The 26,749-nt window shown below is 42.4% G+C and overlaps 1 protein-coding gene across 5 annotated transcripts in view; it reads left to right on the forward strand.

The window, feature by feature from the left end:
• The window catches only part of LOC122560494 (inactive rhomboid protein 1), a 365,137-nt gene that overhangs the window by 92,125 nt on the left and 246,263 nt on the right, over nt 1-26,749 (forward strand). For all 5 annotated transcript variants that reach the window (XM_043711146.2, XM_087998010.1, XM_043711147.2 and 2 more), the window contains exon 2: nt 3,180-3,249. The gene's annotated coding sequence lies outside the window, so the exon portion shown is untranslated. The remainder of the gene's footprint in view (nt 1-3,179; nt 3,250-26,749) is intronic.

Here is a 26,749-nt window from a genome sequence, read left to right on the forward strand (position 1 = left end):
ATGGCAAATTAATCACATCTAGAAAACCCACAGCTCATTATTAAAACCTTTCTAAAGAACCTGTCTCAGAACCAAGACCTGAGCCATTGCATTAACTTTACCCTGATGGACCCCAGCTTAACTATTAATCTCCTCGCCACAGTACTAAATCCCTCAATAAGCCTCATGACAACTCTTCAATCCCTCCAAATAGACTCTCAATGCACCACAACATTAAATCTATCTGTCCCCATTAAAGCCAACTCCAGGACTAATACCCTATTATTAACAATCCTTCCCAAAATATTGACTTCTCACTATGATACTTTACCCCTGTTAATCTCATGATAACACTGAAACCAGCGTTTGGTTAATAGCAAGGCCTCTCCCGTGAGTCTTTGAGGACACCCACCTGGGCCTGTGCACTGCTAGAGGAGTCCCACCCCAACTATTACAGCATAGCAGGGAAGGGCTCACTACCTCAGTCTCAGGGACATAGGTAAATTGCACCAATTTCCTCTACTATTCCTCTTTCCCCTTCCGCACCCCCACCTCCAGTCCCCCTCTCCCAGAACCCTGCCCCAACTTCGAAATCCCATTGCTCTCAGCCATCACATTGTGTTGGGTGACAGAACCCCATCCCCACCCTCCACAAGTAAAGGCCATCTCTCTTGTCCAACTTCTGGTGTTAGAGCTGTCCACGAAGACTGTTAATGCTGTCTGCACATTCCAACATTCCATCATTGTAAAGGACAGATTTCAGGGATGTTCTGTGTTCGTTCAAGGCAAATGATATTATTCTTTCAAAAATCTGCAACCCTCTCAAAGGGGTACTGTACAGATGTTAGACTTGTGCTTAGAACTACCTTTGAAATGAGTATTTGACCATGCTTCTCTGATTGTACCGTCCTTGAACCTGATGATGTGTAGGTCCAAATGGAGCCTGAGCAGCAGAGGCGACTACACTCCAAACCTACTTGGCTATGAAGTGCTTTTGGACTTCTGCCCTCAGCACATTGGATGAATGTCCCCTCTCTTTAAGAATTGTTTGAGATTGAGAACCTTGAGAAAGATAAATCTAGTTCAGCTGACACCCACAGCTGAAAGCAGACAATGAACTTGGCAGCTTCTCAATGAAGTGGTGCTGGAGAATTGGCTGAAGTGATTGTCTACCCCTTCCACTTCTGATTGATGCAATAGGAAATCTTTGACTTTGAGTGGAGTGTAATAGTTCAGAACAGGCTGATAACTTCAATTGGTGTATCTGGATCCAGCAATCAGTTTTCTTTTAGGGACTACTAACGTAAATAGAACATAGAACAGTACAGACACTTCGGCCCTCGATGTTGTGCTGACCTTTTATCCTGCTCCTAAGGTCAAACACTTTAAAACTTTTTATTTGCTGTACACAGGTCACTTTCTAGCTATCCAGTGCACTGACCACATGACTAATTGTGAATCCAGGTGTGAGGAGTTGCAGTGATTTAAATAAAAATGAATAATAGGCATCATCATGAGGCATGTAAACTATGTGTCATTGGTTGTATGGTAAATGTCTTTGTTATAAATGCTTCCTCCGTGCTCGGTGTGTTACTCGAGTACTGTGACCTTTTCTTTGTTGATACTTAATAAAATTGTGGAATGGGTGCAGTGCAGAAGGAGGCTGTTCAGCCTATCATTGCCAAGCCTGCCCTTTGTGTCAAGCCCCCAGTTCTCCACTCTGTTTGCCTAGAGTTGCAAATGAATGGAGAGGAAAGAGTTGGCATCGTGCTCTGTTTGACCAATGGCAATATCGAATTTAGTCGAGCAGAAGAAAGCAAGCCCAACCAATAATTAGGAGCTATAACCGATCACAGAACTACTTTTAAGTCATATTCTCAAGATATCTTAAGGTTTTATTTTTAAAAAACGGGACATCTCAGCTCAGACAATGCCTTAAAGATGTGAGGTGGAGTCTGTCTGTATCCCAATCTTGAGTTAGTCTGGTTTAATTTCCAAAGTGGAATTTACAAAATATTACATGGATTAACTGCCTCCAGGTTCTGCATTTTCTTGAGTAAAACTGTGTGTATATGTATTTAGAGTGTTGGGCTCACCTGTAGTGTGCCGTGAATCCAAGGTCCCAGTTCGGAATCTCATGGATACTGAACTTGGCTATCGGCCTCATTGTGTTGTTGCCTGTCCCAAAGTCTGTCTTGGAGGATGGTCTCCCGAAGGTCTGAGGCCGAATGTCCCTGCCTGCTGAAGTATTCCCCGACTGGGAGGGAACCCCACTGTCTGGTGATTGTTGTGCGATGTCCATTCATCCGTTATAGAGTCTGCTCGGTCTCACTAATGTACTAATTAGTGGCCGGTACAGTGACAGTGGTTGGTACTGCTGCCTCACAGCGCCAGAGACCCAGGTTCAATTCCCGCCTCAGGCGACTGACTGTGTGGAGTTTGCACATTCTCCCCGTGTCTGCGTGGGTTTCCTCCGGGTGTTTCGGTTTCCTCCCACAGTCCAAAAATGTGCAGGTTAGGTGAATTGGCCATGCTAAATTGCCCATAGTGTTAGGTGAAGGGGTAAATGTAGGGGACTGGGTCTGGGTGGGTTGCACTTCGGTGGGTCGGTGTGGACATGTTGGGCCAAAGGGCCTGTTTCCACACTGTAAGTAATCTAATCTTAAAAAAAAAAGCCTCGGGGCATCCTTGCCTGCAGCGTATGAGATAGACAACGTTGGCAGGGTCACATGAGTACTTGCCGCGCACGTGGTGGGTGGTGGAGTATTCTGATGAAAGGCTTTTGCCCAAAATGTCGATTCTCTTGCAAAGATTTTGTCTATCTGCAGTTGCTACATTTTTAAAGAAAACAGCAATTGTTGGAAACCCCCCCCCCCCCCCCCCCCCCCCTCAGCAAGTCTGGCAGCATCTGTAGGAGAGAAATCAGGTCTACTGAAAGTGTGCAGCAAGGAGAAATCTAGTTCTGAGGAAGGGTCATTCGACCTGAAACGTTAGCTCTGATTTCTGTTCACAGCTGGTGCCAGATCTGAGCTTTTCTAGCAATTTCTGTTTCTAATTCACAGCATCTGCTCCTCTTTTGGTTTTTATTCTAGGTTTTGAAGTTTGTCATGAACACTTGGCCTATAAACATAGGGTTGCATAAATCCATGTGCTTATTTTGAACATGACTAAGTTATACTTTTTTTTCTCCCCTGTTACAGAAGTATGTGTGATATGGAAAACGTGTTGGACTACTGCATCGAAAGACAGTAAATCCCTTGGAAAAGCAAGGTATGAATATGCATAGAATGTGTTGCTTAGAAGTACCATCTCCTTGCCACAGACTTTGAGAGGGCATCTGACATCATTTTACATTTCAAATGTCAAATTTCACATTAATTTAATGAATTGTGGGCGGCACGGTGGCACAGTGGTTAGCACTGCTGCCTCACAGCGCCAGAGACCCGGGTTCAATTCCCGCCTCAGGCGACTGACTGTGTGGAGTTTGCACGTTCTCCCCGTGTGGGTTTCCTCCAGGTACTCCGGTTTCCTCCCACAGTCCAAAGATGTGCAGGGTCAGGTGAATTGGCCATGCTAAATTGCCCGTAGTGTTAGGTAAGGGGTAAATGTAGGGGTATGGGTGGGTTGCGCTTCGGCGGGTCGGTGTGGACTTGTTGGGCCGAAGGGCCTGTTTCCACACTGTAATCTAATCTAAATCTAATTGGCCTACGCTGTGTGAAGCTTTGCCTAGCAGAGCCTGATATGTATTTCCTCCATTAGTAAGCTTGAAAAAGGTGAACTTATGTTCATATGACACCTTCTATAAGGTCAGGACAGCCAGTCTTATCCACCCCAGATGCACAGCAGGTTCTCACATGCAACGGTGTAATAATGGGCAGGTAATATGTTTGGTGGAGTTGGTTGAGGATTATCTGCTGGCCAGAATGCAGGATTCTAGCTCAGCACCATCCTCATGACCTGTCCTACCTGCTAATCTTCCTTCCCAATATCCACTCCACCCTCATCTTTGACGTTCATCCCCACCCCCATCCACCTATTGTACTCTTTGCTACCTTCTCCCAGCCCCACCCCCACCCCACCCCTCCCATATATCTCTCCACCCCAGAGGCTTCCTGCCTACATTCCTGATGAAGGGCCTTTGCCTGAAATGTTGATTTTCCTGCTTCTTGGATGCTGCTTGACCTGCTGTGCTTTTCAAGCACCACTCTAATCTAGAATGCAGGAAAACCCAACTGCACCGTTTTTATTAAGAACACAGCCAGGGAAATTGAAGGTGAGGAATACTGAAGATCTCTAACATCGGGGGCTTGAGAAACTTGTTCCTATCCCAACAAGGTCTCCAGGTTCCATACTACAGATTTATTTCTGAGAGAACATCAGAAATGTTTTAAATTGGTGTAGTTTGGTTCACTTGATTTTCAGTTTTCCTGGAAATTCTGTTTTGAACTCTTCGACGACACTTCCAGTACTTATGCTTCAAGCTTTTTGAATTCCATTTCTAAATCTCTATCGTCATCTCCTTAATGCATTTGCTAAAATAGACCATGTTTCTTTTCATACTCACTGACTCCCAGGCCCATGCGTCTTGCTGCCTACCTTTATTGCCTGCTCGTTTTCCTCAGTACCTTGGGAGCTCTTGGGGAATCACTTCTCCATGTTAAAGATATTGAAGAAATGAGAGCTGTGTTTGGAAGTGACATTTGATGTTACGATGGGGGGGATTCCATTATCCTGAGCTGAATAATGCTTGCTGTTAACCATCAGTTGCAAACCAGAGTAGACAATCACTTTCTGCCATTTTGATTTAGTCGCAGAATTGTTCTATTAATTATTTATGATTTGTAAACCAATTGCCGGGAATCGTTTTTTTTTCTAATTTAAAAGTCTGTGGGCGGGCGAGTGGGGAGGTGGTGTGTGTGTTTGGATGTAATTTGCACTTGTTTCCGCATTCTCAATATTTTATTAGCTACTGGACTAATTTATAAAATTTAAAGTGTTGAATTTTTTTTTCCCTTTTTGGCATTGTGACAATTTGGCTAAATATTTGCATCTTTCATTGACAAATGGTCCAAACCACAAGTTGGAGAGTATTCTGTGGCATGAGCCATGCAGAATCCATAGAATCAGTATAGTGTGGAAACAGGCCATTCAGCCCACAAGTTCACACTGACCCTCCAAAGAGCATCTCACTGAGTGGCATCCCCCTACCCCATCCCATGCCAATGCACTTCACCTACACATTCCTGAACACTATGGGTAATGTAGCATGGCCAATCCACTTAACCTGCATATGGACTGTGGGAGGAAACCTGAGCACCCAGAGGAAACCCACGCAGACACTGAGAATGTGCAAACTCCACACAGACAGTTGCCTAATGGTGGAATTGAGCCCAGGTCCCTGGTGCTGTGAGGCAGCCGTGCTAACCACTGAGCCACTACGTCACTTGGATTCTTTAAAGACTGATCCTGTTCAGGTTTTCAGACCCATTGATAACACTATTCGTACAGGCAGCAAGCTAAAGCTCTCAGTATTCCTGTGTACGATAATGGGTCCAAACTGGAGGAAGGTAGAGTGTGTCATTAATCAAGCATGGTAATCGATATGTCAAGATTAAAAGTAGACTTTTAACATCTCTCGATCCTGAAATTGTGTTCAGAGATGTTGGCATTTCCATAGCCCCTAGTTGAAAATAGAGTAAAATTATATTCACTGTTATGCTTTGTGACAACATGTCATGCCAAAGGCTTGGCACTTAATGAGTAAATGTCTGCATACTTGACTTTCTAAATGAAGTAAGCCTGTGACAAACACTGTGCTCTGCGGTGGATCGTTTTCATCTCCCTACTGCCAATGAACAAGGTGTGGTTGCTTTTGTTACTTTTTTGCTTTTTTTTGCTGGTGAGACTCTTGAGTGAAACATTCAGAACTGCAGACTGGTTTTGTCAGGGCATTCTTTCTTCATGGGAGGTCCGTGCATTCAGGATGAGGCGCAGGAAGCGAACGGAATTGTAGCTGCAGGGATGTCAACATGAGCATGGCATCCTCGCAGGAATGCTTACTGTACTGCACAGTCCCAGGAAACACGCCCTCACAGCTCTCCTGACGTTGCTCTTCTTCAGTAATGCTTTCATAGAATTGAGTCACGTTCTCCAGCAAGACCTGCAGCCAACTCCTCAAGTTTGTGAAGCTTCAACCTTTGAAGTCGATTGTTTTACGCACTTTGTTTCTGCTTCATACAGTCATAGAGATGTATAGCACGGGAACAGATCTTTTTGGTCCAACTCGTCTGTGCTGCCCAGATACCCTAAATTAATCTAGATCCATTTGCTAGCATTTGGCCCCTATCCCTCTGAACCTTTCCTGGTCATATACCCATCCAGATGCCTTTTAAATGTTGTAATTGTACCAGCCTTCACCACTTCTTCTGGCAATTCATTCCATGCACGCACCACCCTCTGGATGAAAAAGTTGCTCCTCTAGTTTTGGATTTCCCTACCCAGGGGAAAAGACCTTGACTATTCACTGTATCCATGCCCCTCATGATAATTCCTTTCCAGGCTACACTGTATGTCTGTAATATGAGCAATGATGGAGCAGGTAACAATTGTGGTCCCTGCAGCCTATGCACTGTATAATGAACTTACACTTGCCACACAACCACCAAGGCTAAGTTATCTCTTGGGAGAGGTAATAAAACAGATTAACATCACAGATCTATTTGAGGCAAATGTATGGGAAATTGGCACAGGTTGGCTTGGGGGAGGTGGGGGGGAAATCTCTGACCCTTCAGTACGTAAGGTTTTGTAAGTTGTTTCTCATTGTATCCAAAGTAACATAGATGTTTTGATTATTACTAGCCTTATTATTAAAATGACTTTAACTTACTATAATTGAGCAGCATCATCAGGAATGAGAGTGGATACAATGTGACAATGTAATATTCCCATTGTACCCAGTGAGTTGTTCTTAAATTGTCATGATTTGGAGATGCTGGTGTTGGACTGGGGTGTACAAAGTTTAAAAATTGCACAACACCAGGTTATAGTCGAACAGGTTTAATGGGAAGCACACTAGCTTTCGGAGTGCCGCTCCTTCATCAGGTGATTGTGGAGGATACAATTCTAAGGCACAGAATTTATAGCACTGTAAATTTTTGGATTAGTGGTGCTGGAAGAGCACAGCAGTTCAGGCAGCATCCAAGGAGCAGCGAAATCGACGTTTCGGGCAAAAGCCCTTCATCAGGAATAAAGGCAGTGAGCCTGAAGCGTGGAGAGATAAGCTAGAGGAGGGTGGGGGTGGGGAGAAAGTAGCATAGAGTACAATGGGTGAGTGGGGGAGGGGATGAAGATGATAGGTCAGGAAGGAGAGGGTGGAGTGGATAGGTGGAAAAGGAGATAGGCAGGTAGGACAAGTCCGGACAAGTCATGGGGACAGTGCTGAGCTGGAAGTTTGGAACTAAGGTGAGGTGGGAGAATGGGAAATGAGGAAACTGTTGAAGTCCACATTGATGCCCTGGGGTTGAAGTGTTCCGAGGCGGAAGATGAGGCGTTCTTCCTCCAGGCGTCTGGTGGTGAGGGAGCGGCGGTGAAGGAGGCCCAGGAACCTGTTGGACTATAACCTGGTGTTGTGATTTTTAACTTTTTAAATTGTGTTCTTTAACATCCTTTCATGTCCCAAGAATCCTTTTGAAATTTCTCATTGAAGAAAGGTTTACTTATTGCTCATATAATTTTCCATTGGTTCATTTCTGTTCCATATAATGTCCGTTTTCAACTCTCTCTATAATTAAGTGATTTATATTCCTTTTGGAATCTCGAACAATTTCTGCTTCCATCTGATGTGTCTTCATTATTTCTTGCCTCATTTTCATTTTTTGACTTTGGGTGCATATTTCTCTTCCATGTTTTTGAAAATCTCCTCAACATGTTTATTTCACAGAGGCAGCCGCATTACCTTACGAAGCTAGCTGGTTCACCCGCTCCAAGTAGTTGACGGTCAAGCGAAGTTGGCCTTTTTTTTTCCCCAGCTCTAGATTCTCTGTCCCCTTAACTGGTTGCTATTAATTCAAACCACAATGGATTTTCTCCAACAGTCTTCAATTCATGCCTATGATAAGCAGGTGTCTGATATTATGTTAGCTAAACACTTGCCTTGAATATTCTAAGTCAGGAAGAGAGGGCTGTGTGACTGTGACAAAGATTAACTATTCTTCTATATCCTCCTTAACCTTTCTACAGCCTTTGACTTCATTGACAATGTTTCAGAAGATGGTTGACCTGAAAGGATTAACTGAGGAACATTCGTACATCTCCACCTATTAGTGTATAAATGATGAGCACTTCCGTGAGACAGTCAATGTTGTCAGTTACTTTGTTTGTCGGTGCTTGCTCTGTGACCATGTAATGCAGGCATGGTTAATATCTCTTGGGACCTCTTGTTTCTTACCTGCTTACTCGCATAAGTGCAACTCCAGAAACACACTATACCATCCCAGAAAAGCAGCCCACTTGATTGGCACTCTAAATGTGACCTTCAATGTTCCCTCCCTATACAGTGGCAGCCATCAGTACTATCTGCAGTCACTCGCTAAGGTTCCTTTGACTTCCATACCTGAGACCTATACCATCGAGAAGGTCAAGGGCAGCAGATATCTGGGAACGCAGTCACCTTGAAGTGACATACCATCCTGACTTGGAACTTATATAATTGCTCATTCATTTACTTTGGGGGGAAAAGATCTGAAACTCCTTTCAGATATCTCTTCATCCCAAAGTCTACTGTGATTCAGGAAGCAGCTCACTACCACCTTCTCCAGGGCAACTAACAATGGACAATAAATGATGGTCTAGGCAGCAACACCCACATCATAGGAGTTTGTTTGGAATAAAATGCTTTATAATTCTAATGTTACCTGTTATCTCATTATTAAGTAGTAATTAATTTGTTACTCAAGTATATGTCGTTTCTGCTGAAGACTTATTAGTGGTTAATCTTTCACCACAGCATATCAGTGAGCGTTGTAGGATGGTATTGTATGGAGAATTGATGGGAGCAGATCCACCCAGGCAGATTCTCTCACCAGCAAAAACTAGATTCCCTTTTTAAACCAACCCCAACAAAACATTCTAAGGGCAATGAACCACAGCCATCCACTTCTGGGCTAAATATTTTCTTTAGTTGTAACCCTGCACCCAGCACTATACCTGAAAGTAATAATAATGCTGATGATGACCCTCATCCCTTGTCTTAGTACAGTACTGTAATTCAGCAAACTCAGAAAACCCTTGAAGTATAAAACTTATTGTATTATTTCATTAAAATATATGGTTTTAGCATTTGCTTAGACCATTTGTATCAGGCTAACTATTTTTGATTTGATTTTTACTAACATTTTTGGTGGTTCGCCCCCAGCCCTGTTTTTCCCATCGGCCCTCAATAGTATGAGAACGCAACTATCGCACCGCAGCAGAACATACTGTACTGGTTGAGGACATCTCTTACACAGACCACAGCATTTCCTCCAATGTCTCTCTGCTGTCGTCCAGTTAGGTGGGATTGTTCTCGCCTCGTTGCACTCTTTATTATCTGTTTGAAAAATTACTTTCATTTGCTTCTCTTCCTGCTCCTGCACGGTTGCTCCTGGAATCCCTTGAGGATGTCTTCCATGCTCCACTTATTTGTCACCCATGTCCTGCCCCTTGATGACACCTTTTGAAGACACAGGCAGTTTTGTCTCCATTGGTAAGCCGACAATAACCCATTCTACCTAATCCGTGCACCACCCTACCCAAACCCACCCCCGCCACTATTGTTCCCACTTGTCCAGTATCCAGTGCTGTCACAGTAAGTTCCTCGAATTGAATATTGGGAAGACCAAGGCCAGTGGCTTGACTTTTTACAATGCACTCCTCACCAGTCACCCACATTTTACCCTTGGGAGTTCTAACTGAGCTCGAGTTTACTGCCATTCATGATCTAACTTGCACCAAGTCCTATTCACTTAGCACACTTTGTACTCAATAACCTGTATTGACGCCGGCTTAAGCAATTCCCCAAAAGTTTAAAATTCACATCTGTGTTTTCAAATACCTCCACTCTGCAGAAAGAAGGAACATATCCTGGCTTGCACCTCATATTTGAGCAAAAGGTGGGGGGAGTATTATTCCCTTGTGCTTTCTCTGTGGTTAATGCCTCAACTGAACAGTTGACCTGCTAACCACTCTTTTTTTTTTCATGTGGTATAAATTGTTTCTTCCTTTTGAAATTTGGTATTCTTGCTTCTGTTTTGATGAGGGCACAGCTGAGAAGTTTTGTGAGCTCACCCTTTTTGTTCAGCAATGCTCAAATTCGATACTAATTAAACATTCTTGTGCTTGCTGACCAGTAACTGCCTGGGCCTGATATAACTAGGAGGAGAATTATCGATATTGAGTTTGACAGTATGATTCACTCATTGCAGGACTGACCTGTTACTCAGCTGGCTGTCCATTCATCCTGTGACTTGATGTATAACTATTAAGTGATTGATTTTCTTTTCATGTGATTCAGTGGATATATCATTTATTTTAGCTTTTGGATTTAAATGAAGTGGCATTGGTCTGTATGAATGAGGGTGTTTCATAATTAGATTAGATTGGATTGCTTAGTGTGGAAACAGGCCCTTCGGCCCAACATGTCCACACCGAACCACCGAAGTGCAACCCACCCAGACCCATTCCCCGACATTTACCCCTTCACTTAACACTACAGGCAATTTAGCATGGCCAATTCACCTAACCTGCACATTTTTGAACTGTGGGAGGAAACTGGAGCACCCGGAGGAAACCCACACAGACACTGGGAGAATGTGCAAACTCCACACAGACAGTTGCCTGAGGCAGGAATTGAACCCGGGTCTCTGGCGCTGTGAGGCAGCAGTGCTAATCACCGTGCCGCCCATAATTAGCTTGTCAGTCTTTCTAGAACCATGATTGTTAAAGCAGTATGTCAGAGAGTAGGTGATTAGGGCTTTCCTGGAGTGGTTTGTTTGTATTGAGAGTTTTATAATCACAGTGCAAATGACAAAAGGCCTCTGCTTGCTTTGGAATTAAACGAATCAAAATGTGATTTTTCTTTAACTGAGTATAAATGTACAGATTGCAAAGCTTTTTTGGAAGTTTGCAGAAGATCTGGAGAAAGAAGTAAGTTCAGAATAGTTTGGAAGTAGGCTACCTTAGGATAAGAGTTTGAGTGAATGTTCTATATCAGAAATGTTTGGTTAGAACCCTGAAGGTGTTATTTGAAGTGAAAAAAATCTAAGCCCAAGTGTGTTAACAATCCAGGAACTGTAAAAAAAAAAAACAGTTAAACCTTTCGATGTGATCACATTTCTTTCTGTTGTATTTGAGTACTGCAAAGTGGCGATGTTGGGAATAGATGGGAGATTGCTCTGCTCTGCTCTGCTCTGCTGTGCGTTTCAAACTTACAAGTTGTGTAATGTAACAAAAACGTTGTCCTATTTTGCCTTCATTTTTTCTGTCTAATAAAATTTTAGGTGTCAATGCTATAACAGATCTATAGTACTGTGTGTGCTTATGTTTTAGTGAAAGACCACCATTTTAAACAAGAAAAGCTCAACAAAAGCTGATCTATCAAGCCAGTTTCAATCTGTAATCTGACATGTTCAGTACGAACATCAACTGGGGTCATAACACACCCACCACGGGAAAGACCTGTTATCTATGCAACGTTGACAAATGAAATTGTCTTATTGGCATCTTTGGGCAGGCAGCAGGGTGTTTTTGAACTATAGCCAAAAACTGTTCATGCTTGTTTATTTATTTAGTGCTATTATACAGGTTACTAGCATTGAGTTTAATAGCTTCCAGCTGCCCACTGGTACTGCAGTGGCATAACTTTCATTCTTTTAACTTCAACAATGAATGCTGGTCAATGGTTTGACTTTGCAAGTTGTCACAGTTGAGGCTAATTCTTTTGATGCTGGTCTGCAAGCTTACAGGAGCCAGGAGTTTTTTTGCCTTGCCTTTGATCTGATGATCTCCTCTTCTGTTGCAATTGGCTAATTCTAAACGTACCCATGTGGTTCACTCAACCAATCTGTATTGCAGATTAAGGGATGTTTTATATCTCATAGTTGGGTGTACAAGAGCAGCCTTGTGGTATGAGCCTTTCTTTCTTGATCCTTACAAACTTTTGTCATCAAACCTTTTAACTTCACCACCCCTGCATAAAATCTGTTTGTACACACACTCTGTTGTCAAGTTGTGAAGCCATGAAATCTCTTGGTTAACAGAATGTTAAATTGTTGTTCAGATAACCAAAACAAATGCTTGAAATTGGCTGATATTCATATTTTTATTAACGTGAAAAATCAACCTAAAAGTTATTTTGTTTACAAGTAAGACCAGGCATTAGTTTCTATTCAGTCTGGGCTTTGAACACCTTGGTTGGCTTGGAGCACTTAAGACGTATACAACAATCCTTCCACACATGAACCACGCTCTGTGTAACAAAAAAAAGAATTGCCCCTCATATCCTTTTTAAATCTTTCACCCTCACCTTAAAAATATGCCCCCTAGTTTTGAAGACAAACCACCCCCCAACCTGAGGAAAAAGACTCTGGTCACTCACCCTATCCATGCCCCTCATGATTTTATAAACCTCAATAAGGTCACCCCTCAGCCTCCTAAACTCCAGTGAAAAAATAATCCCAGCCTCTCTGGTCTATTTTTAAATCTCAAACCCTCCATTCTCAGCAACATCCTGGCAAATCCTTTCTGAACCCTATTCCATGCCCTTCCTATGAAGGGCAACCAGTACCGTGCACAGTACTGTAGGAGAGGCCTCAATGTCCTGTACAACCTCAATATGACATCCCACCTTGTGTACTCAATGGACTGAGCAATGAAGGCAAGTGTGCTAAATGTCGCCTTAATCGCCCTGTGACGCGAATTTCAAAGACCCCTCGGTCTCTGTTCTGCAGCACTACACAGTTATCCTGTCAAAGACTGTTATTGCTTTCATTCCTGCCGCTTGGCATGTTTAGAACATGAACTATGAAGGTAGTTGGCTCTACGAAACACGTTTAAAAATGTTTACTAATGAATTTATTTACTCATGTTGGTGTTTGGTTCAGCCAGTGAGAATCTGGTTTTAATTATGAGAGTGACCTTGGCCACTTACTTATTTTTCCTCTTGTCTTTCTACTCCACTGAGTTACTTGCAGCAAAACTATGGCCTTGGTTTTGATTCTGAAATAATGGGCCTGCTCAATTTGACGGTTGATGACTTAATGCCTTGCTCTGTCTGGATACTTGCCCAATCTTATTTTTACCATATCATTGTCTGAATAAGGTGTTGCACAAGAGGGTATTACAAACATTAGGACTCCTGGAACTAAGAAATGTACCAAAATGGGTTTGAAGATTGAGTAAGGTGCACCAAAGAGTAAGCTGGTTTGGTGTTGGATAATAGGGTACCCCCAGTAGAGGATACCACTGGGGTCAGTTCTTGTGTGCCAGCAATATTAATAATTTGATGTGGGGACTAAATTTTCTTATGTTCGTTGATTCTGGGTGTTTATGTAGAAGGTGGCGTGGGTCTGTCGTCTTGAACCTCTGCTGTCCTTGACAGTATGTAGACCCACAGCCTAGCGAAGAAGGGAGTCATGGGATTTTGACCCAGTGATACTGCAGGCAAGGTGATATGTTTCCAAGTCAGGACAGCCTGTGGCTTGTAAGGGAAATTGTAAGTGTTAGTGTTCCTTTGCATTACCTAACCTTTGCCTTCTACGTGGTGGAAGGGTCACAAATTTGGCAGGTGCTGTATGAGGAACCTGCAACCGTTGTGTTGTTTTGAGAGTGACTGCAGTGAATCTTCTGTATTGTTTACATTGCTGCCACTGTGGTACATGTGATAGAGTATATTGAGGTGGTGGATTAAGTGTGCTGCCTTGTCTTGAATAATGTTGAGCTTCTTGTGGTGTTGGATCTGCATTCAGAAGACAAATAGGGATCACGCTCTGGACTTGTGTCTAGTAGAAGGTGGGTAGACTTTAGGAAGTCAGAAGGATGGTTATGTACTCCGTTCTCTTGACTCTATCTTATATCTGCTGTATATCTACTGTTAGTCAATTAGGTTTCTGGTCAATGGTGCACCCTAGAATGTTGATGGTGGGAGATTCATTGATGATGATGCTGTTAACATCAAGAGAAGAAGGTCTGTTCTCATTTGCAGATGCTCATTCCTTGGTGTTTGTATGATATGAGCAGTGATGATGTGAAGGTAAACTGTTGGAATGACTCAGAAAAGTCTGCAGTCAAGTTAAATGAATGGGCAAGATAATGGCAATTTGACCATAATGTACCTAAATGTAAAGATATCCACTTATGTAGGAGAAACAGACTTTGAGAGACTGGGAAATAGTTTCAGAAGAGCTAGTGTGGTCTTGTTCATGAGCTAAATTGCAATTGCACTAAGCAGTTAGAAGTGCAAATGGTGTTCTAACTTTTTACGAAGGCATTGGCTTTCAAGGGTGAATAAGATTTTAACTCTTACTATTTATGGGATTGCTGAGACGACACCTGAACGGCCGTGCACGGGTTTGATCTCCTTGTTGTCAGGTTCCCTAGCCTTGGTTGCAATGGTGGGATTGTTCTGAGGTCCAATTGAGTAGAATGGGCCTAAATTCTCTGGGAAAATGAATTGAATTAGCTTTATTGTCACATGTACTGACATGGGTACAGTGAAAAGTTTACAAGTGGTTGGTGCCTGGAACGCATTGCCAGCGGAGATGGTAAAGGTGGCATGATACTGCCATTTAAGATGTATTTAGACCGATACATGAATAGACAGGGAGCAGAGGGATACAGATCCTTAGAAAATAGGCGATGGGTTTGGATAGAGAATCTGGATCGGCACAGGCTTGGAGGGCTGAAGGGTCTGTTCCTGTGCTGTAACTTTCTTTGTTGTCACCACGTATAATGTCATTTTAGGTACAAAAGTGCCGAGGTACAGATTCTCAAGTACAAATTCTTTGGGAAAAGAATGGGAAACTAAAGAAATAAAAGTCCAGCCTTACAAGCCTTCAAATGTACACAATCACAATCATAAACTAGAAAAATAAAGTTCAGAATAAGTCTTTCCATGAGAACATAATTTTTAAAAGCTTTTTTAAAAATTATGAATGGTGCAAGATTGCAGTGAAATATAAGGTTCTACATGGGTTTGACATGGCAGAAGCTGAGGCAGTACCCTCTTCCAAGGGGAGCCCAAAACCAAATAAGGGTCATAGTTGCAGAATGTGGAGTTGGTCTGTAATGAAGAGCAATGTCATCTTCCAGATTTTGAACTCCCTGTCAAAGAAAGCAGTGGATTCTAAATAATCGAGTGTACTTCAGACGGAGATCAGTAGGTTTTGAAGAGTAAGGGGATTCGGGGATATAAGGGCAGTGCAGAAAGCTGGAGCTCTGGTAGAAGGTAAGCAGGTGTCAAGGACTGAATGGCCTACTAAAATATCCATCTCCCCACCCACTGGCAGCTGATATGGACCAGAGGAATGACCGGCTGTATAGGAATTGTTACAAACAGATGAGGAGTGAATAGGGCTTCCCTCTTTTCAACCTCCCCACTTAGCCACAACAAGGTTTGAGTTCTCTCTTTAGTGTATGGCTCATTTAACATGTGGTTAACCATTATTTTGTTGTAAAAATAAGGAGTCAGTCGAGATTTCCTTCAGTAAAAGAAAGATTGGATTTATTGCTGACTAACACTGTTTCTAAAACAAATTACAGCCTCTATACAGAAGAGTCTAACACTTTCACACGTGCACAATTACAAATACCATACAATGTTAAAAGGAAATTATGTTCAGGACAAAGCAAGGATGAAAAAAACACAGTTTAATGTCCCTTGTGTGTGTGTCCGTCCATTGTGTACAGTTGTCGGCGCCACCATATAGGAAGGATGTGAATGTATTGGAGAGAGTGCAGAGACCGTTGACAGGAATGGTCCCTGGGATGAAGTTGGGGCTGTTATTCTTGGAGAGAAAAAGACTAAGAGGCGATTTAATAAGGATCTCTAAACTCTAGAGTAGGCTTGATAGTAGATAAGAAGAAAAAGTTCCCATTGCTGAAAGGAGCAAGAACGAATAGATTTAACGTGACTGGCAAAAGAAGTAACAATGGAGTGAGGAAAAGCCTCTTCACTCAGTAAGTAGTGATGCTACGAAATGCAGTGCTGGAAGTGTGGGCTGTGTCTCAACTGAGACAATCAAGGGGCATTGGATGATTATTTGGGAAATAGTAATGTGCAGGGGTATGGGGGAATAATGCAGGAGATTGGCACTGGGTAATGATGCTCGTTTAACAGGTCTGAGGTGACTTCCTCTGAGTTGTAACAATTCGGTGATTATATGTGATTTTGTATGTGGTCATGATGTGGAAGGGCAGACCACTGAGAACCAAGCAGGGTCAGCCAGGCTGCCAAATTAATAAATAGTGGTGAGGACTTTAATTTGATTCTCAGTGATCTTGCAGTGCATTCCTTGGCCACTCGAGGGGTTTAGCGCATGGTATTAATAACCCTGATACTCCCTTTGGATTGCTGCTTTGGAAAGCTTCCACTGAGCTGGTGGGAGCCCATGAAGTGCCCGTAACTGTCGGCTTCTGGGAATATCGCTACCCATGAATCTGGCTACTGATTTCAGCTTGTCAGTGGATGTCACAGCCTGTCTGAACCAACTGGTTTTCTGGTATTGTGATTGATATTTGTTGAGAGGCTGATGAGGTGGGGGGATCTGATCGTCTGGGAGATCGTGCATGTTGACAATGCATCCTCTAATGAGCTGGGGCTTCTCTGCAGTTAAGTGGAAGTGAAGTTTTTAACAATGAGTAATACCTTGAAAGCATAACCATCCACCTCTAAGGTGGATCTTTGACTCTGCAAGACAGAGCTGAACATAGAGCAGGGTTTGTATGGCTAAGAGTCTCCAAGCCAAGTGACTGATATCTGTTCTGCTACCTTATTCCTAAAACCTTCTTCAAAGCCCATCTCATTGATCAAGGTTGTGGTTACCTGTCCCAATATCTTTACATGTGCTTCACTGTCAGACTTTGCTTAGTAGCCTTTTTTGTCACGTTAAAAGTAAATCTGCTAAGTAAATGTAAGTTACTGTTATCAGCTTCTAAACCAGCCCTTCAGAACCATGCTAACGATCCTTTATCTTCCTCTGAGCTGCATATCAACATTCCTAAGGGTTCTGCCATTCACTCTGTAATTTCCACTGTACTTGACCTTCCAAAATGCATCACCTCGCACGTGTCCAGTTTAATCTCCCATCTGCCATTTTTCTGCCCATGTCCCCATGATCCACATGCTCCTGTGTCCTCTTGACAATCTTCTTCACTATCCAAAACTGCACCAATTTTTGTACTGTCCACACACCAAGATTGGTGGAGTTGCAGATTGTGAGGAGGATTGTCAGAGGATACAGTAGGGTACAGATCAGTTGGAGGCATGGGCAGCAAAATGGCAGATGGGGTTCAATCTGGACAAATGTGAACTGATGCATTTTGGAAGGTCAACTACAGGTAGAAATTATACAGTGAATGACAGAACCTTAGGAGTATTGATATGCAGTGGGATCTGGGTGTGCAGGTGTTGAGAATAGGCTGCTGGTGCATTGGATAATCACAGGCTGAAAGTGGCCTCCTCCATACTTGTGGAGAAAGTGAGGTCTGCAGATGCTGGAGATCAGAGATGGAAATGTGTTGCTGGAAAAGCGCAGCAGGTCAGGCAGCATCTAGGGAACAGGAGAATCGACGTTTCGGGCATTAGCCCTTCTTCAGGAATGAGGAAAGTTGGTCCAGCAGGCTAAGATAAAAGATAGGGAGGAGGGACTTGGGGGAGGGGCGTCGGAAATGTGATAGGTGGAAAGAGGTCAAGGTGAGGGTGATAGGTCAGACTGGGGTGGGGGCGGAGAGGTCGGGAAGAAGATTGCAGGTTAGGAAGGCGGTGCTGAATTTGATGGATTTGACTGAGACAGGCTGGGGGGAGGGGAAATGAGGAAACTGGTGAAATCCGAGTTCATCCCTTGTGGTTGGAGGGTTCCTAGCCGGAAGATGAGGCGTTCTTCCTCCAACCGTCGTTTCGCTGTGGTCTGACGATAGAGGAGTCCTCCATACTTGTGGCTATTTCTCTTGGAAAGCATTCCAATTCCTTATACATATGTGTCTATAGTAAGAAGTGTCTTGCTGATCGAGCTTGGAAATCAACATTGCTGCCTCCCTTAGCAGAGATGGGAGAGTGTATCACACTCTAACTCCCCCTCCCTCATTCCTATCGAATACCAACATCTGAGCTGACTGGGTGCATGAGCATTCCTCTTCAGTATCTCAACAAACAGCAGCAATTACGAAGGCTTGTAAAGGAAGATAAAGGATAGTTAGCATGGTTCTGAAAGTCTGGTTTAGAAGCCAATAACAGTAACTTGCATTTACTTAGCACCATTCTTTTAATATGGCAAATGAGGCTACTAAGCAAAGTCTGACTGAAGCACATGTAAAAGATATTGGAACAGGTAACCTCAAGCTTGATCATTGAGGTGGGCTTTGAGGGAAGTTTGAGTTGAGGAGTAAGGCAGCTGAGGAAGTAGGCTTGCCTTTATTGGACAGAGCATTGAGTAGAGGAGTTGGGAGGTCATGTTGCAACTGTACAGGGCATTGGTTGGGCCACTTTGGAATACTGCATTCAATTCTGGTCTTCCTTCTATGGGAAAGATGTTGTTAAACTTGAAAGGGTTCTGAAACGATTTGCAAGGATGTTGCCAGGGTTGGAGGGTTTGAGCTATAGGGAGAGGCTGAAAAGGCTGGGGCTGTTTTCCCTGGAGTATCGGAGGCTTTGGGGTGACTTTGTAGAAATTTATAAAATCATGAGGGGCATGGATAGGCTGAATAGCCAAGGTCTTTTCCCCAGGGCAGGGGTATCCAAAACAAGAAGGCATAGGTTTATGGTGAGTGGAGAATAATTGGAAAGGGACCTAAGGGGCAACCTTTTCACGCAGAGGGTGGTGTTTGTATGGAATAAACTGCCAGAGGAAGTGCTGGAGGCTGGTACAATTACAACATTTTAAGAGGCGTCTGAATGGGTACATGAATAGGAAGGGTTTAGAGGGATATGGGCCCAGTGCTGGTAAATGGAACTAGATTAATTTAGAATATGTTTCCATGCTGTACAACTCTACGACTCTAAGTGGTGAAGCAATAAGAATGAAGGCTGTATGAATTGAAATTACAGATATAAAGGCAGGATGTGTTAACCAATACTGCCTGTTCTTGCACTCTCATTACTGCAGCATACTTAACAAACCAGAGGAGTCAGAAGTTATATAATTCTTTTGCTGAATTTGCCATTAGGTGGGGCACTATAGTTCTTAAAAAAAAAGTTCTCTAGGGCTCCACTTTCAGGAATGGAGGATAATGCTTTGAATTTAATATAATATTTCATCCCCTCTCACCAAAGTGCAGCAATATGCTTCACATACATTTAGGATTCTATAAGGATACTGTTATTATGGACAACAAGCCACAGTTTTTATCACATTTCTTTCTTTCAAACTGAGTAAATGCTATGCTCCTGGTGTGGTCTGGGTTCACTTTTACAAAGGCATGTTAATTTGGCCAGGGCCCTATGTTCGAAGAGTACTCCTTGGATGTGCCTTGGCTGAGTCCCACCTCTTGCTCAATGAGTAGCTCAAATGTCCTTCTTAAAAAAAAACTGTGTTCCTGTCCGCCAAGCATCAGCATAGTTTTGCTTGAAATCAACTTTATTTTTCATGCTACTTCTGAGGCGTCGTAGTCCGTGTCCGTCCCTATCAATAGCTGGAGGGCAGAAAGTGTGCAGTGATTTTATTTTTCCATCTGGGATCCTACCCTCAGGCCCTTTGACTTTAAGTACCATTTTGCTAGTCATTTGGCTGATTTTTCACTATCCACAGCTTGAGTTACAGTGGAATCTCTGCCAGCAGCAGCCTAGCCTCATTAACAGCCACAATGCTTTAATGTTCAAGCCTTTTGTGTGAAATCTTTTGAGATCTTATCATGTGATGTTTTGCAACATAAATTCAATCTGTAATCTGCAATAGAGGGGTCCTGATGAAAAAACAGATTTAAGATGAGATTGTTTGGCAAGAATCCAGTATATGGTTTTGTAGAACTTTAGGTAGATTACCAGGAAAGCAAATCGATTGAGCTCCTGCAATCTATTGAACGTGGCTGGTGATGAAGGTAAAGTAAAAGTAAACTGGTTGTGTTTTTGCTTTAGTGTCATTTTTAACCAACTCGTAACTCACAGAGCTGGTCTGGCCACCTACTTAGCTCGCACCTCACTTAATTTTACTCTCGGAAATAGTTTAAAGTGAAATGTCGATCCAATCAAACCTCAGCAGTTTGCTATAATCCGACTAATCCCTGGTGTCTGCCCATGTGTGAAAATGTCGATTGTTACAAATGGCAATGATAAATGCCCTGTGGTTACACCTTCAAATCAGTTCTATTGCTGTTAATGCAATTCAGTTCAGCTTTTGCAAGCTTTTGTAATGTAGTGTGCTCTTCAGAAGTCCTGTAATTGCCCAAATTGTACAAAGCAGGCTGCACATTTTAAATGGCTTTGTTGCAGTGGAACTAAATTGCCAGAATGATGACAAATGCATTAGGTCTGAAAGTAAGGCAGTAATATCTTCATGTTTGAAACTATCAGTATTAGAAAAAATTGCAGACATAATGCAGTGGTGATCACATCATTATGTCAAACTGCATGGGGGAATATGGGATTCACTGTCTACCCAGAATCCCACTGGATGAACCAATTGAGGCAGGATTCACTCTGTTTAAAGTCTTTCAGTTTACAGAATGGGATAAATCTCTGATGTTGCACTCTTGACTTTGTTTGCAAAGAAGGCAAACTAGAAATTAGGGAGTTACTGTTCGAGTTAAGCCAAAATTGGAATAATTACTCCTTATTTGAAATAAAATGCTAAGATTACTAAGTCAGTATGATTACTGTGCTTTTTGACCTGATATTCTGGTTGCAATACTTTGTTGACCTCTGAAAATGAGATGGTCTGATCAATTGTGTTTCTGAGATATCTTCAACAGGACCATCAGGGAGTGTAAGTGGTGTTCTCAATCTACAGGTACAGCACGATAGTTGATTAGATCTATTCAGATTTGATCAGAATCCATTTGGTAACACCAAAGTGTACTGATGCTATCCATCTCTTAGGCGTTTTAGATTAGATTAGATTTGATTACCTACATGCCCTTCCTCCCAACAAGTCCACACTGATCCTCCAAAGAGTAACCCACTCAGACTCATTTCCCTCTAACTAATGCACCTAACACTATGGGCAATTTAGAATGGCCAATTCACCTGACCTGCACATCTTTGGACTGTGGGAGGAAACTGGAGCACCCGGAGGAAACCCACGCAGACACTGGGAGAATGTGCAAACTCCACACAGACAGTCATCCAAGGTTGTTTGTCTCTGCTTTCTCTTGGTATAGTTAGAGATATTTTTGGGGTTTGCTCATCTTGCTGTAAATCCTGGGATCTTCACATTGATTTAGGCTAGAGTAATTAAGCTGACTGATGAACAGGCCAAGTGAAGGTAAAAGGTCTAGAGGAGGGGTCCAGGTGAAGATGTTTGTGGGATAGGGAGAGGACCCCTCCACAGAAATGGGTACAGAGTTAGATTAGATTAGATTCCCTACAGTGTGGAAACAGGCCCGTCAGCCCAACAAGTCCACACCAACCCTCCAAAGAGTCACCCACCCAATCCCATTTCCCTCTGACTAATGCACCTAACGCTATGGGCAATTTAGCATGGCCAATCCACCTAACCTGCCCATCTTTGAAATGGGAGGAAGCAGAAGCACCCGGAGGAAACCCACGCAGACACTGGGAGAATGTGCAAACTCCACGCAGACAGTCGCCCGAGGCTGGAATCGAACCCGGGTCCCTGGCGCTGTGAGGCAGCAGTGCTAACCACTAGGCGATGGTGAAAGAGTTCACTGTCATGCCAAACCTGAAATTCATTTGAGTTGAAGTGGAGATGGATGGAATTAAGACCCTTTGCATACAGAACATTCTAGATCAGAATGGAAGGTCAGAAAGGGATAGTAAATACCTGACAAGAGGTGAGGGTTAGGAGAGGGATGGAGCCAGAAGGAAGGGGAGGGGAGGCAGGTTCAGAGGGGCACGGCTACCTCTGAGTTGTTGCAATTTCTGTTCCTTGATGCCTGAAAGGAAGAGATAAATTTTCTCCTTTTAGAATGGTGAACAAGCAGAGCATGGCGTGTAACTGAGGGATAGAGCAGCTCCAAACCAATGTGAGGCAGCCCTGAAGGGGAGAGAGAGGTCAAAGTGTGCACGTATGGCAGCGCATGGCACTGATTGTGAATCTTTGGATGCACGAGAACAGCTTTCTGAGGAGCATTGAACATCTCTGAAGTACCTGTATCCTGGGTGGATTCAAAACATAAAGGATGACGCTTCAATCAGAATCTGCGTGGGGTGAAGGTGAGCCAGAGGCAGTCACTGAGGAACAAGATGCTTCCAGATCTGACGAAGGGTCACCGGACTCAACACTTTGTTCGCAGATACAGCCAGAACTGCTGAGTTTCTCCAGCAATTTCTGTTTTTGTTTGACTGAGAAGTTGGGACTTTGAGTATAGAGGGCTGTGATAATCAGGTGTTATACACGAGGATTAATGAGCACCAACTGCTTTAAGACAACAGGGGAAGTTTCACAGTGTGCTGAATGTTAGTCTGAATTACTTAAAACAAATTTTGAAAAGCAACTGAGTGACATACATTTTGCTATGTGTTTTGTGGGTCCTGTTTTCAGAACTGGAAGCACTATTTCATGTAACTGTTAAAGCAAATGGGGCATCAAATGACTTCCAAACCGGTGTGTGGTGTAAGACGACATTTAACTGTGACTTCTTGTGATATGAGGAAGGAACTGTTGCTGTGAAACCAGTACTGTTTTTTGTTGTCAGTTATTTTGTGATTGATTCAAATCACCTTGTGTTATCTGCATGAAGAATGTCTCTTCTGTGTGACGTAGAAACTTTGAAGAATGCACTCCAATGAATGAATAGTGGTTGAAAGGAAATATGTTATTCTGATATTTGTTTTGAAATATAATAAAAACAAGCATTTCAAAGGCGAGGCTGGCCCCTTCTCGTGTCATCTGGGCTTCAGCCTGATTGACCAAGTATTGAATTTTTGAGTGAGTCTCCCAGCTTTAATTTAGGGGGATAATGGAAGGAAGCCCATTATCTAACAAATGGATAATTTGTTCACTATAACATTGGACACTAATTAATAATAGTGCCAACTCCAGCTGTAGCGCTAACACAAATCATTTGGCACCAGCCCCTTGGGCAATGTCGTCAAAAAGAGAATGTTTGCAGTTGCTACTTGAATCCTAGCAATGAATATTTCTTACGTTAAAGATGGGGCTGGGTATAGCTGTTTTATTAATCATTACAAAATTATTCTTGCAAATGCCCCTAGTTCATAGTCTGTCATAACCCTGATATAATCGACACAGACCCGCCCTAACAGCTGGATAATCGCTTTTAAAAAGTCAAGTAACCGCCATGACTTTGAGCACCTGCCTCGTGTGTTTTATGACTATGAAATTGCTTTGAGGAGCCTGCTAGAGATTGGGAATCTGCCTGATGTATACATTGGATTCGGGAGCAGCATCAGCCAGAGTGCATGCAACCACCTTCACTCAGGGCTTATAGCCATATTTCCCATTCATTGCAATTTTCTCTTTATTTCCATTATTCAAAGGCCTCTTTGCATTTTTAAAAAAGTTTCATGTGGCCCTGTAGTTTTATTTGCGAAACCTTTTTTTAAACATCTGGATTTGCAAAAAAAAAAATCATCTGACCATTCAATTTACACGGAGTCACATTATCTGGGGTGATAGAGTATATTGAAACTATGGCTGGGGGAACAGTGTGGTTTTGTGAATGCAGAGAAATAAATTGTTGCACAGCTTTTCATGAGAGGAAGTTGCTTTTTTATTCGAAAAGGGAACGAATGGAGCTTTATTGAGTCTTGGGGTTATACAGCACCTGCCTAGTGTGTCCATGCCGACCAGATATCCTAAACTGATCTAGTCCCATTTGCCAGCATTTGGCTCATGTCCCTCTGAACCTTTCCAATTCAAATGCCCACCAAGATGTCTTTTAAACGTAATTGTACCAGCCTCCTCCATTTCCTCTGGCAGCTCATTCTATACACATACCACCATCTGCGAGAAAAGGTTGCCCCTTGGGTCCCTTTGAATCTTTACCCGCTCACCTCAAACCTATGGCCCTCTAGTTTTGGACTCCCCTATCTAGGAAAAAGACTTTGTCTATTCATTGTCTCCATGCCCTTCATTATTTTATAACCCTCAATAAAGTCCCCCTCTGCCTCCAACGTTCCAGAGAAAATAGTCCCAGCCTATTCAGCCTCTCTGAATAGTTCAAACCCTGGCAACATCCTTGTCACTCTTTTCTGCATCCTTTCAGGTTTCACAAGATCTTCCCCATAGAAGGGAGACCAGAATTAAATGCAGTATTCCAGAAAGGCCCTAACCAATATCATCTACAGCTGCAATATAACATCTCAACTCCTATACTCAATTATTTGAAATTCAGCAAATTTACCTTCCTATTTAATGTGACTCCACTTCTCAAAAGGTATCCGAATGTATCAGGTTGGTGTTCATAGCTAACTTTACTGTGTGTGTTCCAGAAAGTCAAATGTGTGTTTGTCTCTTGATGCAATAATAAAGAAAAGTTGTGCATGATAACCAAAAGCTTGAGTCATGAAAGTGCTTTGAAGAACTTGTCAAAATTTGAACAAAATCTTTTGAACTCTGGAATACCAGGTGTCTATTTAATATTAGAAATCAGAGCAAAAGTGCAGTTTCATGGAATTAAACCTCTTTTTGGGTGAACTAGCCTGAGATGACCCTGTGATACATGATAACATTTTTTTTTTAGGTGATTCATACTACATTGAATAGGATCAATATCCTTCCTGATCTTTGAAGTCCTCTAATTTTGGAAGCTGAATATTTTAATTAATGTAATACATGACAGTGATATTCTGTCTGGCAAGGCCATGATGTGGAATAGAGAGCTTTGTTTCTATTGTTATGGGATATATGACTTATTGTTGCACTGCGAATTGAAATAACTATCCTCCATTCAATGTACAATTTAGTTTCCCTATGAACAAAATTTAAATGTGATTTGATTTATTACTATTGTCACGTGTACTTGGGTTCAGTGAAAAGTTTTGTTTTACATGTGGTACAGCCAGATCATACCAAACACAGTGCATTAGGGTAATAGAACACAGCGAGGAATACAATGTCATGGCTGCAGAGAACATGCGCAAACAGCGAGGTCAACATTAAATTTAAACTTGAGATCATTCACAATTCTAATAACAGCAGGGAAGAAACTGTTTTTGAATCTGTTGGTAATGTGTGTTTAAGTTTTTTAAAATTCTTATTCGGAGGATTTTGTTACTGCTGCAAAGGGGAGAATGTCTCATATAATTTCCTGTAGCTTTCGTTACAACTGAATTCCATACCAAAGTCTTGGAGTTTCAGTTAATCCTTTGAGATTTGTATTAGTATTATTTGTTCAGATCCATTTATTATCACTAGGAGCTTTTGAAAACAATGTTATTGTTCCATCACTATTTGTTTATCTTTTTAGTTCTTTTCTCTTTCCCATTTTTGGAAATGTCTTTTGCGATCACTTTGAATTTCTTTTTACAGTGTTGTGCACAATTCCCTCCTGCATAGTTTGAGAAAGTTCCCACTTCCCAAGATTGTCAGACTTGAAGTTGGGCTTTGGGTAACATTTTCTCCACCAGGAAGCTCCTTGCCTTTGGTCAGTGTCTCGCACAAATAGTTTGCACATTATGTTGATGGGGTTAGAGGAATTGCAAGGCAATCTTAGCAGGAAAGTAGCTTGAGGACACTAGCTCTGGCAAATTAGCCCTGAAGCGTTGAGCTCTTTCTGCCAATTTTAAGAAGCTTATGACATTAGGTGCTGCAAACCTGATGTGCTGCTGTGGTCATAACAAGACTGTAATGAGACCAATTTAAGTCAAATGTAATATTTTTCACATTATCAGTTGAAGCCCGAAATTGTTTAATTCTCTGAACTTTTATTTGTCTATGTTCTAATGGTAAAGGCAGTGTGTAACTGAACTAAAACAGAAATTCCTGGAAAAGCTCAGCAGGTCTAGCAGCATCTGTGGAGAGAAATCAGAGTTAACATTTCAGGTCCAGTGACCCTTCCTCAGAATTGAACTTTTTAGATTAGAAAATGTTTTGTTCAATTCCCAGTCTACTTGACAAGCATGCTAATGGGAACATAAGAATAATATCCTGGCAGGATTTAATTCGGGCAAGTGTAACGACTGTGTTGCTTCTATTTTTGTAGTTTTGGTTGCAGTGGAAAAAATGCTGTGTTTTAAAGCCAAGGATTGTGGATGGAATTATTGTACCATTAAAAGAAAAATGCTGAAACTCCTTTGTATGTGGTGTTTACCCAGCTGCTTTGTTTAAACAATGGAGAAGTGTTTACATCCAGGGGATGCATGCAGAATGAGTTTTGGCTGGCGGCAAGTAGCTGATTGGCATCCACAATTGCACAAACCAAAGGTCATTAGCCTGACAACACT

Source organism: Chiloscyllium plagiosum, unplaced genomic scaffold (genome assembly GCF_037043375.1).
Source record: "Chiloscyllium plagiosum isolate Xiang-an unplaced genomic scaffold, Cpla_swu_hap1 HiC_scaffold_20, whole genome shotgun sequence".
NCBI lineage: Eukaryota > Metazoa > Chordata > Chondrichthyes > Orectolobiformes > Hemiscylliidae > Chiloscyllium > Chiloscyllium plagiosum.